We start from the raw sequence: 12435 nt of genomic DNA on the forward strand, positions 1-12435 counted from the left end.
CCTGGGAGGGGTCTTTGTGCTCCTTTGTGGCACAGGAGAACCTTCCGGGCGGTTTCTGCGTGAGCTGCTGCTGTGATGTCCCAGGAGCACTGCCACGGCCCCGAGGTGCTCCCGTGGCTGTGGGACACGGAGGCCTCAGTGTCCAGAGCGGCTCTGGGCACTGCTCCTTGCCGGAGGATCCTCCTGCCCGGGGCATTCTCAGCAGCCAGCCCAGCCCTGACGGGTGTCCTTGTGTGCTTGCAGGGCTGCAGTCTGCAGACGTGTGCAGCGTGGCCAAAATGATCCAGCACGTGGTTGCTGCAGTTTGCACGCTGTACTCTGTGGCTTATTCGGGGTATTTTTTAACCCACTTGGCACGTAAGTCGAGGTTTTCCCTCGGTGCTGTGGCTTTGGGCTTGCTGTGTGCTTTCTGTTCTTCCTCTGGACCCGAGCTGACTTTGTAACCAAATGGCCATGAAGGCACCATTGCTTTGGGAGAGCTCCTGCCAGCAGCTGCAGCTGGAAAAGGGGGTGTCTGCAGCCAGCGGGGCGTGCACAGCATTTGCAATGAGCCCTGGGGGGTTCTGTTCCCTCCAGCGGGGAGTCTGTGCCAGCAGAGCCGGGAACTCCCTGTCCAGCCAAGAACTGACCCAGCCCCGCATTTTGTGCTGTTCTCTTGCTGTGTGAAGGGGCTGTGGCTCCTGGAGGGACGCTGGGAAAGCAAAATGCTCTCTCGGGGTTGCCTTGCTCCGTGGCATTTCCCACCACAGGCAGATTTTCTCTGACAGCATCTGGTTCATGTTCCCTCTCCCGCTGCAGGGCACCTCATGTGTGGATCCCGAGCAGCTCCTCCCTCGGTGAGTGGGAAAGGAACCTTTGGTGTTTGGAATTGTGCAGCAAGCTGTGAGCTCGGCGTGTGGCAGGCGAGTGCCAGCCTGGGAGGCTGAAGGAAAGTTCCTGTCAGTGTCTTTGCAGCAGCAGCAGCAGCAGCAAAGGGATCCCCAGCAGATTTCTCCTTTTCTGCTGAAGGGCTTTTGAAGGGCTGCAGGTCTGGTTTTGCAGGCAGAGGATTGATTGCTGGCTTTAGCCACGGTGGAATATTGAATTCCCAACAATAAGTGGCAATGTCGACTTTAGCTCATTGTTAGTTTGAACGGCTCCAAACCCAATTTCTGCTTAGTGCAGCTGGATGTGCAGCTGAGGATAAATAAGGTGATCACTGAGATAGAACTTCCCATCCCTCACGCTGCCGTCTGTCCACAGGGCACAAAAGCAGCACCAGCCCCTCCTCTGGCTCTGTCTGCTTCCAAAGAGGAGGCCAAAGAGGAGGAAGACAGCAGTGAGCTTCCCGCTGCTCTGGGGGACGCTGGTGAACTTCCCTCAGTGCCGGGAGGTGACAGTGAACTTCCCGCTGCTCTGGGAGACGAGGGCGAACATCCCGCGCCGTGGGAATACAGCGGCGAGGCTCCCGCGGCGTGGGACAAGGACAGTGGACATCTCCCGGCGTGGGACGAGGGCGGTGGATGTCCCCTGGTGCGGGACGAGGATGGCCAAGCTCCCATGGTGTGGGATGAGGACAGAGGACATCTCCCGGTGTGGGATGAGGACAGAGGACATCCTATGGCTTGGGAAGAGGAGGGTGAACATCCCCTGGCTTGGAAAGATGATGGCGAACCTGCAGCGTTTTGGGAAGAGGACGGAGAACCTCCCTGTGCTTGGGAAGAGGACACGGAACCTCCCTGTGCTTGGGAAGAGGACACGGAACCTCCCTGTGCTTGGGAAGAGGACACGGAACCTCCCTGTGCTTGGGAAGAGGACACGGAACCTCCCTGTGCTTGGGAAGAGGACACGGAACCTCCCTCCGCTGTGGGATCCTGGGCTGAAGGTTCTGACAGCAGCACAGCCCTGCAGCCAGAGGGGAGAGGGGAGCGGTGCTGCTGCAGCTGAGTACGTCTGCTCTGTTCCTGGGTGCCAGAGCAGGGGCTGTGTGTGTGTCTCGGCATCAGCTGCAGCCAGCGTTGCTCTGCAGCTGAATGTCACAGGGGCATTTATTGTCCTTCCCCAGCTGAGACCAAGGGGCTCACGGCCCCAGGGAGTGGGGCTGCATTCTGGCTCTGCTCTGGCGGGGTCTGGCTCTGGGAGGGAGCCTCTTCCATGTGGTTTCTTTCAGGGAACATCGTGAGGTGGCGGAGCCTGCCGAGAAATACCTGGAAGTGGAGGAGATTGGCCAAGGGTAAGTGCACGGCAGCTACTTCTGCACAAGCAGCCCAGGGCTTGTGCTGGTGCAGGATCAAGGGAGAAGTCAGGAGAGCTCCAAACACCTTCAGACACTGGGGTGCCATCCTGCTGTCTCTCAGTCCTGATCAGAATTGATAACTGTGGTCAGAAGGAGCCGTCACAGGCCCCTGAGGCTGGCAGTGTCCTGCCTGCAGCAAGGAGCAGGACCTGCAAGATCTTCTGTGTCTGGAACTGGATTGCCTGAAAGAGCCACTCACCATCTGGTGACAGTCAGAATAGAGTTCTCAAGGAGATTTCTTTCAAATATTTTGCTTCATAAAATATCCTCCAGTCAGGACTAACAACCTAATGGTTTAGAAACAGAAACCAGAGATGAACTAATAAGTGCTCTATTCTAGTACAGGTCGTAGAGCCCATACAATCAGCAACAGACACAGAGCTGATGCACTCTGGGGGAAAATGCATCAGCTGCCTGATGGCAGGGCCCTTGTGGATCCTGCAGGTCTTAGGCAGGAAATGGAAAAGGATGGGAATGAATTCTTTTCCAGTTCTTTAGGCACCCATTGCTCACTTCAGGTTTTGGACTAAAGCAATTCAGCGTGGACATTTGGGATTTGCTCCAGCCCAATTCCTTCGTGTTGGGTCTCAGTTTTCTCTTGCACACCTGGCATGGCAGAGGGCTGCTGGCTGCTGTGCTGTTGTTGCAAGGGTCGATGCACCCAGGTGTTTGTGAGCGCTGCAGGCAGCAGAGATCTCCTCTCTGGGCTGCCTTTCACTCCCAGGGCCTAAAGCACTGCTTCTTTCTTCTCTGCTGTTTTGTCTCCAGGGCTTTCGGAGCCGTTTCCAAAGGACTCGACAGGGCCACTGGAGGAGAGGTCAGTGCCAACACGCCCAGCACGTCTGGCAGCTCTCCAGGGCTCTCCCCTCTGCTGGGAGCTGTGGCTGCAGCTCTGGGGGCCAGCAGAGCTTTCCTGCACAGGCTGCTCCTCTGAAGGCAGAGCAGTGTCAGCCTGCAGAGCACAGCTGGGACAGACTTGGTCCTTCTGGAGTGCCCAAAGGAATGCAAGGAGGGCAGCGGTGTCTGTCAGAGCAGGACACGCTGGCTTGCTCTTCATATCTAAAAGTGTGAATGCACCAGTGCTGGAGACTGAGGCCCAATTTATCTTCACCCCAGCCGCAGGCAGGAACACTATTTAGCAGTTTTTCCATCCTGCCTTTCATCTTCAAAGGGTACCTCAAGGCCTAATTAGGGAGAGATCCTGCTTGGGCTCAATTTGGGGCTTTAGTTCCACTCCAGCTGTTCACAGAGAGAGAGGGAGAGAAATGAGAAGATGGATGTCCAGAGCAAAGCTCTCTCCTAAACCCTGCAATTGTGTTTGGGTCTGGGGTCAGTGACAGCCTGTGACAGGGATCACCTGAGCAATGGATGTGCGTGTTTGCTTTGTTGTGCAATTCCAAACAGAGCAGCTGCATCTGAAATCATCACCAAATCCCATTGAATTGCTAAAGGGTTCCTGGCTGTTTTGCTCTGTTTTCACAGAACCAGAATTACTCCTGCTTGCAAAATGTGTTTGAATAATAATGAGTGTGTTGAGGCCATTTGAGAAGACTGTAGGTGCAGAGAATGTTGTTAGAGCTTGGAGGCTGACAGCTGAGGGGCCATTTCTGCAGAGCTTGCAAGGCCAAATGTCTCTGGCCGTGTGTCCTGTAAGCAGCCCCAGTGAGCAGAGCAATGGGCTGTGGGAGGTGCCTCCTCCCTGGGAACATCCAAGCTCAGGTCAGGCAGGGCTCTGAGCACCTGCCCTGCCTGAAGATGGCCCTGCTCCTTGTGGGGCACCAGGTGCAGATGCCCTCGAAAGGACCCTGCCAAGCCAAAGCAGGCGAGGGTTCTGCTTGCTTTGCGTGTGGAACGCAGCGAGACTGGAGACTATCGGAGGGGCCCACCAGAAAACCCCTCCCTGGCGCTGCTGCTTCCCCTGCAGCCGCTCGGCATTCACCTGCAGCAGCTCCTGGGCAGAGCAGCGCCGCTCCTCGTCCGGCTCCAGGCTGCACTCGAGGCAGTCCCGCAGCAGAGCCGACAGGCGCCCGGGCTCCTGCAGCTGCGGGGGCCCGTTGTGCCGGAGCAGAGCGCGAGCCTGCAGGAAAAGCAAACTCAGCGCTCTGCCAGCTTCCTTCCCACCCACAGGTGCTCACATCAGCCCCGGGTTCTCAGCCCCAGCTCCAGGGGCACTTTCCTCCCTGGCACAGATGCTGCTCAGAGCTCATTTTCCTGTGCCAACCAAAAAACCCAAACCCTGGTGCAGCCACAGCCATTGGAAAGAGCCGATGCACTTGCTTCACATTTTCAGGGCATCCTCACAGCCAGAAGAGCTGCAACAGTGTAAATCCCAAAGCAAATTGTTGCTGGAGACTGCAGAATATTTGTCCGTGTTGAGGCTCGAGTGCTCTGGGAATTCCCTTCCCCAGGTGCAGAAACCTCCAGCTGCTGCTCCCAGTGCAGGGTCACCCTGTGCTCACAGGGCTCTGCAGCCCCTGGAGAATTTGCCTCTTACCATGGCCTCGTTTCCTTGAAGTAAGGAGGTTCTCCTTCCACCATCTCGATGGTCACAATGCCAAAGTACCAGATGTCCACCTTGGGGCCATAAGGAGAACTGGTCACAACTTCTGGGGCCATCCAGTGAGCAGTGCCCACCATGGAGCTGCGCTGGTGCTGCTCAGGGCTGAGCTGAGCACAGAGGCCAAAATCAGCTGAGGACAGAAATAAACACTGTCAAAGGCAGCTGGAATGAGGAAACCGAGCACCAAGACTCCCCACTCCCAGTCTGAGAATGCAGTAGTGAAGTCAGCTGGAAAAGTGCTCAGGGCTGCAGCCAAGGGAAGATGGAACTGGACCCTTAAAGAACCCTCAGCTTTCGTGCAGTGGCTTTTACTGATTCCCTTGAAGCTTTAGATTCCAACTCCTGCCCCTCTGGGAGGGCCATACCCAGGGCAAAGCCACCCCTGGCACCCTGCTGCTCTCCTGAGCTCTCTGCAGGGCAGCCGCTCTCAGCTGGCAGCAGGGGCCGGGCAGTGCCCCCACAGCCCTTGTGGGGCTCTGGCTGGCACTGGGGAGCAGCCCCACAGCCGCACCCCGGGAGCGCCGTGCCTGGCCAGGAACACCCACCCAGCCTGACAGAGCCGTCCATCCCCAGAAGGATGTTGGAGCTCTGCAGATCTCTGTGGATCACCCGGTTCGCATGGAGGAAATCCAGGCCCTGCAGGCACTGAGGGAGAACAAGAAACACGAGAGTAAAAACCAACGGCTGGAATATATCACACGAGAAAGGGCAGTTCCGAATTCTGCCAGCAGCAGCTTTGCTGTGGCAGGCCAGGAGTGCAGTGCAGACAGGCTCCAGGCAAACGGTTCAAGGCAAAGCTGAGAACAGCACATCAAACCCAGAGCAGACAGAGAGTACCACAGCAGCAGGAAAGAGAGCAAGAACAGAGCAGAAGTGCAGCGATGCTGGCAGGCCGTTCACTGCAGAGGCTCTTTCTTCTCCAGCTCATAAAAACAGCAGAGAAACAGAGCCCTGAGCATGGAGCCACTCCTGTTCTCACGCCTGTGTGGAAGGACCATCGTGTCCAAGCCGTGGCAGCCACAGGCAGGATCCCTCACCTCCCGACTGACAGCTGCCATCTCTCCTTCAGCCATGCGTGTCTGTCTGACAACGTCCTGCAAAGTTCCTCCATCCATGTATTCCATCACCAGCCAGAGATCTCCGCCAACAAGGAAGCTGGAAGAGGAAAGCAGTGGCATGCAGATGAATGTGCAGTGCTCAATTCCCCCATGGAAAAGCCTGGAGTGGAGTTTTGTTTCCAGGTCACTTGTCCATGAGGACAGAATCAGATGGAGAGACATTCCTGCCAGGCTGCAGAGTCCTTGGAATCTGCACAGTCTAAAGGAGGAGACACCTGTGAGAAAGGAGAAGCCTTAGATGGCAAGCAGGTGAAAAATGCAGTTTAGCAACAGCCCAGGTCAGTGTGGAACCACAACACTGGCCCCCAGCTGGTTCAGCTTCTGAGCTCATCAGTTCCACCATTCCCTCCAGAACAAGGCAACACAGCTCCCAGGGTTATCCAGGGGAGGAGGCCGTGCAGCACTTGGGACAAAAGCAATCAGAAAACCTTTCAGAAAGTCCCTTCAGAAACAGGCAAGGCCAGTGAAAAAGGGGCAAATGAGGCATTTCTGGAAACAAGGCCCTGGTCTTCCTGGCATCTGCAGCAATGGAAAAGGGCTGGGAAGAAGAAGCCAAGGGAAATAATTTCTGCTGTGGTTTATCAGCACTTGTTGTAAGACACAGAAAACAGGGTCAACTTGAAGAAAAAGCCAAACCAAAGCAACCAAAGCACATGGAGGGAGCGAACTGCCAGGCTGGTGTTTTGGGAAGATACGGCTGGGTCAGGCATTTTCAAACCAGGCTACAGACTACGGGTGCCAGGAAAGGTTAAGGCAGGGCCCGTGCACGGGATAAGGCCTGAAGCACTCACCTGTCCAAAGAGTTGACAATGTTGGGGTTCTTCCTGTCCTTCAGGAGCAGGATCTCATTCCCAGCGCGTTCCCTGTTCTGCCCTCTGAGACTCATTTTCTTTATGGCCACCTGAGGGGACATTGCAGACCTTTAACCGGAGGAGTCTGTGGCAGGAGGCCACAGCAAACACGGGGCGAGTCTTTTTGGAGCGACGGAGCCGGGCTGTGCCAAACTGCCCTGGGATGGGCACCAGAGCTCAGCAAGGGCCACTCCCACAGCCCATTGCTCTGCTCGCTGGGGCTGCTTACAGGACACACGGCCAGAGACATTTGGCCTTGCAAGCTCTGCAGAAATGGCCCCTCAGCTGTCAGCCTCCAAGCTCTAACAACATTCTCTGCACCTACAGTCTTCTCAAATGGCCTCAACACTCTCATTATTATTCAAACACAGTTTGCAAGCAGGAGTAATTCTGGTTCTGTGAAAACAGAGCAAAACAGCCAGGAACCCTTTAGCAATTCAATGGGATTTGGTGATGATTTCAGGTGCAGCTGCTCTGTTTGGGATTGCACAACAAAGCAAACACGCACATCCATTGCTCAGGTGATCCCTGTTGCAGGCTGTCACTGACCCCAGACCCAAACACAACTGCAGGGTTTAGGAGAGAGCTTTGCTCTGGACATCCATCTTCTCATTTCTCTCCCTCTCTCTGTGAACAGCTGAAGTGGAGCTAAAGCCCCAAATTGAGCCCAAGCAGGATCTCTCCCTAATTAGGCCTTGAGGTACCCTTTGAAGATGAAAGGCAGGATGGAAAAACTGCTAAATAGTGTTCCTGTCTGAGGCTGGGGTGAAGATAAATTGGGCCTCAGTCTCCAGCACTGGTGCATTCCCACTTTTAGATATGAAGAGCAAGCCAGCGTGTCCTGCTCTGACAGACACCGCTGCCCTCCTTGCATTCCTTTGGGCACTCCAGAAGGACCAAGTCTGTCCCAGCTGTGCTCTGCAGGCTGACACTGCTCTGCCTTCAGAGGAGCAGCCTGTGCAGGAAAGCTCTGCTGGCCCCCAGAGCTGCAGCCACAGCTCCCAGCAGAGGGGAGAGCCCTGCAGAGCTGCCAGACGTGCTGGGCGTGTTGGCACTGACCTCTCCTCCAGTGGCCCTGTCGAGTCCTTTGGAAACGGCTCCGAAAGCCCTGGAGACAAAACAGCAGAGAAGAAAGAAGCAGCGCTTTAGGCCCTGGGAGTGAAAGCCAGCCCAGAGAGGAGATCTCTGCTGCCTGCAGCGCTCACAAACACCTGGGTGCATCGACCCTTGCAACAACAGCACAGCAGCCAGCAGCCCTCTGCCATGCCAGGTGTGCAAGAGAAAACTGAGACCCAACACGAAGGAATTGGGCTGGAGCAAATCCCAAATGTCCACGCTGAATTGCTTTAGTCCAAAACCTGAAGTGAGCAATGGGTGTCTAAAGAACTGGAAAAGAATGCATTCCATCCTTTTCCATTTCCTGCCTAAGACCTGCAGGATCCACAAGGGCCCTGCCATCAGGCAGCTGATGCATTTTCCCCCAGAGTGCATCAGCTCTGTGTCTGTTGCTGATTGTATGGGCTCTACGACCTGTGCTAGAATAGAGCACTTATTAGTTCATCACTGGTTTCTTGGTTTCTGTTTCTAAACCATTAGGTTGTTAATGCTGACCAGAGGATATTTTATGAAGCAAAATATTTGAAATAAATCTCCTTGAGAACTCTATTCTGACTTTCTCCAGATGGGGAGTGGCTCTTTTAGGCAATCCAGTTCCAGACACAGAAGATCTTCCAGGTCCTGCTCCTTGCTGCAGGCAGGACACTGCCAGCCTCAGGGGCCTGTGACGGCTCCTTCTGACCACAGTTATCAATTCTGACCAGGACTGAGAGAAAGCAGGATGGCACCCGAGTGTCTGAAGGTGTTTGGAGCTCTCCTGACTTCTCCCTTGATCCTGCACCAGCACAAGCCCTGGGCTGCTTGTGCAGAAGTAGCTGCCGTGCACTTACCCTTGGCCAATCTGCTCCACTTCCAGGTATTTCTCGGCAGGCTCCGCCACCTCACGATGTTCCCTGAAAGAAACCACATGGAAGAGGCTCCCTCCCAGAGCCAGACCCCGCCAGAGCAGAGCCCGAATGCAGCCCCACTCCCTGGGGCCGTGAGCCCCTTGGTCTCAGCTGGGGAAGGACAATAAATGCCCCTGTGACATTCAGCTGCAGAGCAACGCTGGCTGCAGCTGATGCCGAGACACACACACAGCCCCCTGCTCTGGCACCCAGGAACAGAGCAGACGTACTCAGCTGCAGCAGCACCGCTCCCCTCTCCCCTCTGGCTGCAGGGCTGTGCTGCTGGCAGAACCTTCAGCCCAGGATCCCACAGCGGAGGGAGGTTCCGTGTCCTCTTCCCAAGCACAGGGAGGTTCTCTGTCCTCTTCCCAAGCACAGGGAGGTTCAGTGTCCTCTTCCCAAGCACAGGGAGGTTCTCTGTCCTCTTCCCAAGCACAGGGAGGTTCCGTGTCCTCTTCCCAAGCACAGGGAGGTTCTCTGTCCTCTTCCCAAGCACAGGGAGGTTCCGTGTCCTCTTCCCAAGCACAGGGAGGTTCTCTGTCCTCTTCCCAAGCACAGGGTGGTTCCGTGTCCTCTTCCCAAGCACAGGGAGGTTCCGTGTCCACTTCCCAAGCACAGGGAGGTTCAGTGTCCTCTTCCCAAGCACAGAGAGGTTCAGTGTCCTCTTCCCAAGCACAGGGAGGTTCTCCATCCTCTTCCCAAGCACAGGGAGGTTCCGTGTCCTCTTCCCAAGCACAGGGAGGTTCTCTGTCCTCTTCCCAAGCACAGGGAGGTTCCGTGTCCACTTCCCAAGCACAGGGAGGTTCTCTGTCCTCTTCCCAAGCACAGGGTGGTTCCGTGTCCTCTTCCCAAGCACAGGGAGGTTCCGTGTCCACTTCCCAAGCACAGGGAGGTTCCGTGTCCTCTTCCCAAGCACAGGGAGGTTCCGTGTCCTCTTCCCAAGCACAGGGAGGTTCCGTGTCCACTTCCCAAGCACAGGGAGGTTCCGTGTCCTCTTCCCAAGCACAGGGAGGTTCAGTGTCCTCTTCCCAAGCACAGGGAGGTTCAGTGTCCTCTTCCCAAGCACAGGGAGGTTCAGTGTCCTCTTCCCAAGCACAGGGAGGTTCTCCGTCCTCTTCCCAAAACGCTGCAGGTTCGCCATCATCTTTCCAAGCCAGGGGACATTCACTGTCCTCTTCCCATGCTGGGAGAAGTTCACTCTCCTCTTCCCAAGGCACAGGATGTCCTCTGTCCTCATCCCACACCGGGAGATGTCCTCTGTCCTCATCCCACACCATGGGGGCTTGGCCATCCTCGTCCCGCACCAGGGGACATCCACCGTCCTCGTCCCACGCCGGGAGATGTCCACTGTCCTTGTCCCACGCCGCGGGAGCCTCGCCGCTGTATTCCCACGGCGCGGGATGTTCGCCCTCGTCTCCCAGAGCAGCGGGAAGTTCACTGTCACCTCCCGGCACTGAGGGAAGTTCACCAGCGTCCCCAGAACAGCGGGAAGCTCACTGCTGTCTTCCTCCTCTTTGGCCTCCTCTTTGGAAGCAGAGGGAGCCAGAGGAGGGGCTGGTGCTGCTTTTGTGCCCTGTGGACAGACGGCAGCGTGAGGGATGGGAAGTTCTATCTCAGTGATCACCTTATTTATCCTCAGCTGCACATCCAGCTGCACTAAGCAGAAATTGGGTTTGGAGCCGTTCAAACTAACAATGGGCTAAAGTCGACATTGCCACTTATTGTTGGGAATTCGATATTCCACCGTGGCTAAAGCCAGCAATCAATCCTCTGCCTGCAAATCCAGACCTGCAGCTCTTCAAAAGCCCTTCAGCAGAAAAGGAGAAATCTGCTGGGGATCCCTTTGCTGCTGCTGCTGCTGCAAAGACACTGACAGGAACTTTCCTTCACCCTCCCAGGCTGGCACTCGCCTGCCACACGCCGAGCTCACAGCTTGCTGCACAATTCCAAACACCAAAGGTTCCTTTCCCACTAACCGAAGGAGGAGCTGCTCGGGATCCACACATGAGGTGCCCTGCAGCGGGAGAGGGAACATGAACCAGATGCTGTCAGAGAAAATCTGCCTGTGGTGGGAAATGCCACGGAGCAAGGCAACCCCGAGAGAGCATTTTGCTTTCCCAGCGTCCCTCCAGGAGCCACAGCCCCTTCACACAGCAAGAGAACAGCACAAAATGCGGGGCTGGGTCAGTTCTTGGCTGGACAGGCAGTTCCCGGCTCTGCTGGCACAGACTGCCCGCTGGAGGGAACAGAACCCCCCAGGGCTCATTGCAAATGCTGTGCACGCCCCGCTGGCTGCAGACACCCCCTTTTCCAGCTGCAGCTGCTGGCAGGAGCTCTCCCAAAGCAATGGTGCCTTCACGGCCATTTAGTTACAAAGTCAGCTCGGGTCCAGAGGAAGAACAGAAAGCACACAGCAAGCCCAAAGCCACAGCACCGAGGGAAAACCTCGACTTACGTGCCAAGTGGGTTAAAAAATACCCCGAATAAGCCACAGAGTACAGCGTGCAAACTGCAGCAACCACGTGCTGGATCATTTTGGCCGCGCTGCACACGTCTGCAGACTGCAGCCCTGCAAGCACACAAGGACACCCGTCAGGGCTGGGCTGGCTGCTGAGAATGCCCCGGGCAGGAGGATCCTCCGGCAAGGAGCAGTGCCCAGAGCCACTCTGGACACTGAGGCCTCCGTGTCCCACAGCCACGGGAACACCTCGGGGACGTGGCAGTGCTCCTGGGACATCACAGCAGCAGCTCACGCAGAAACTGCCCGGAAGGTTCTCCTGAGCCACAAAGGAGCACAAAGAACCCTCCCAGGGCACAGCCTATTGCCCAAGGGCTCCAGGAGGAGCTCTGAAAATGCAGCAAACAGGGACACCCCCTAGCCCAGCCTGAACACTGAGGAGGAACAAGGACAGGAGCACAGCAGAGGAAACAGGACCTTTAGTCACTGCCACTTCTGACTAAAGCCAGCGAGCCGTGCTCCAGTGGGATCTTTGTTCTCGTTCTAGAAACAAGCAAGGTGCTCCTCTCTCAATATACAGAAGGCAGGAACTGCGCAGGAGGTGGGATTAGGAAGGAGGAGGAGGAGGGAGAGAGGAAAAGGAGGAGCAGGAAGAGGAGGAGCAGGAGCAGGAAAAGGAGGAGGAACAGGAGGTTCCAGTGCTCCCTGTGGCCGCAGCACCCTTGGCCCCGGGACCATCACCCCCACCTCATCCTGCAAGTGAGAGGGGAGGGGGAGCTCGTCCCAAATCTATCAGGGGGTCCCTGAGAGGGTTTTTTTATTGGGGTGTGTTGGGAGCTTGCAGATTGTGGAATTGAGCCCCGGATGTCGTCTGGGAGGACCAAATAAAACCTGGGAGTTTTTTTTTCTCTGTGTGTGTGTAGGTTTGGATCGTGTGCCCCGCTGTGGGTGACACCCCTGTGCTGGAGGGCACAGCCACGGGCCCCTGGAGTCCGAGGGCTATGTCAGCAGTGGCACCTCTTCCCACAGGAAATCCTGCTGCAGCTGCCATACCCTCAGCAGAGCAGATGCCAAAGGCAGAGCAGGCAGCAGGAGCAGCTGGTCTGTCAGAGCACCAAGCCCCTAACCTTCCTGTCCAAATATCTGGATACGCAGTGACTCCACAAGCCG

The 12435-nt window shown here is 56.2% G+C and overlaps 1 pseudogene; it reads right to left on the minus strand.

Annotated features, from left to right (window-relative positions):
* LOC140681250 (uncharacterized) overlaps positions 1-11341 on the minus strand; it is a 57639-nt pseudogene extending 46298 nt beyond the window's left edge.
* Between the last annotated feature and the right edge of the window lie 1094 nt (positions 11342-12435).

This window comes from Taeniopygia guttata, chromosome 33 (assembly GCF_048771995.1).
Source record: "Taeniopygia guttata chromosome 33, bTaeGut7.mat, whole genome shotgun sequence".
In the NCBI taxonomy this organism is placed as follows: domain Eukaryota; kingdom Metazoa; phylum Chordata; class Aves; order Passeriformes; family Estrildidae; genus Taeniopygia; species Taeniopygia guttata.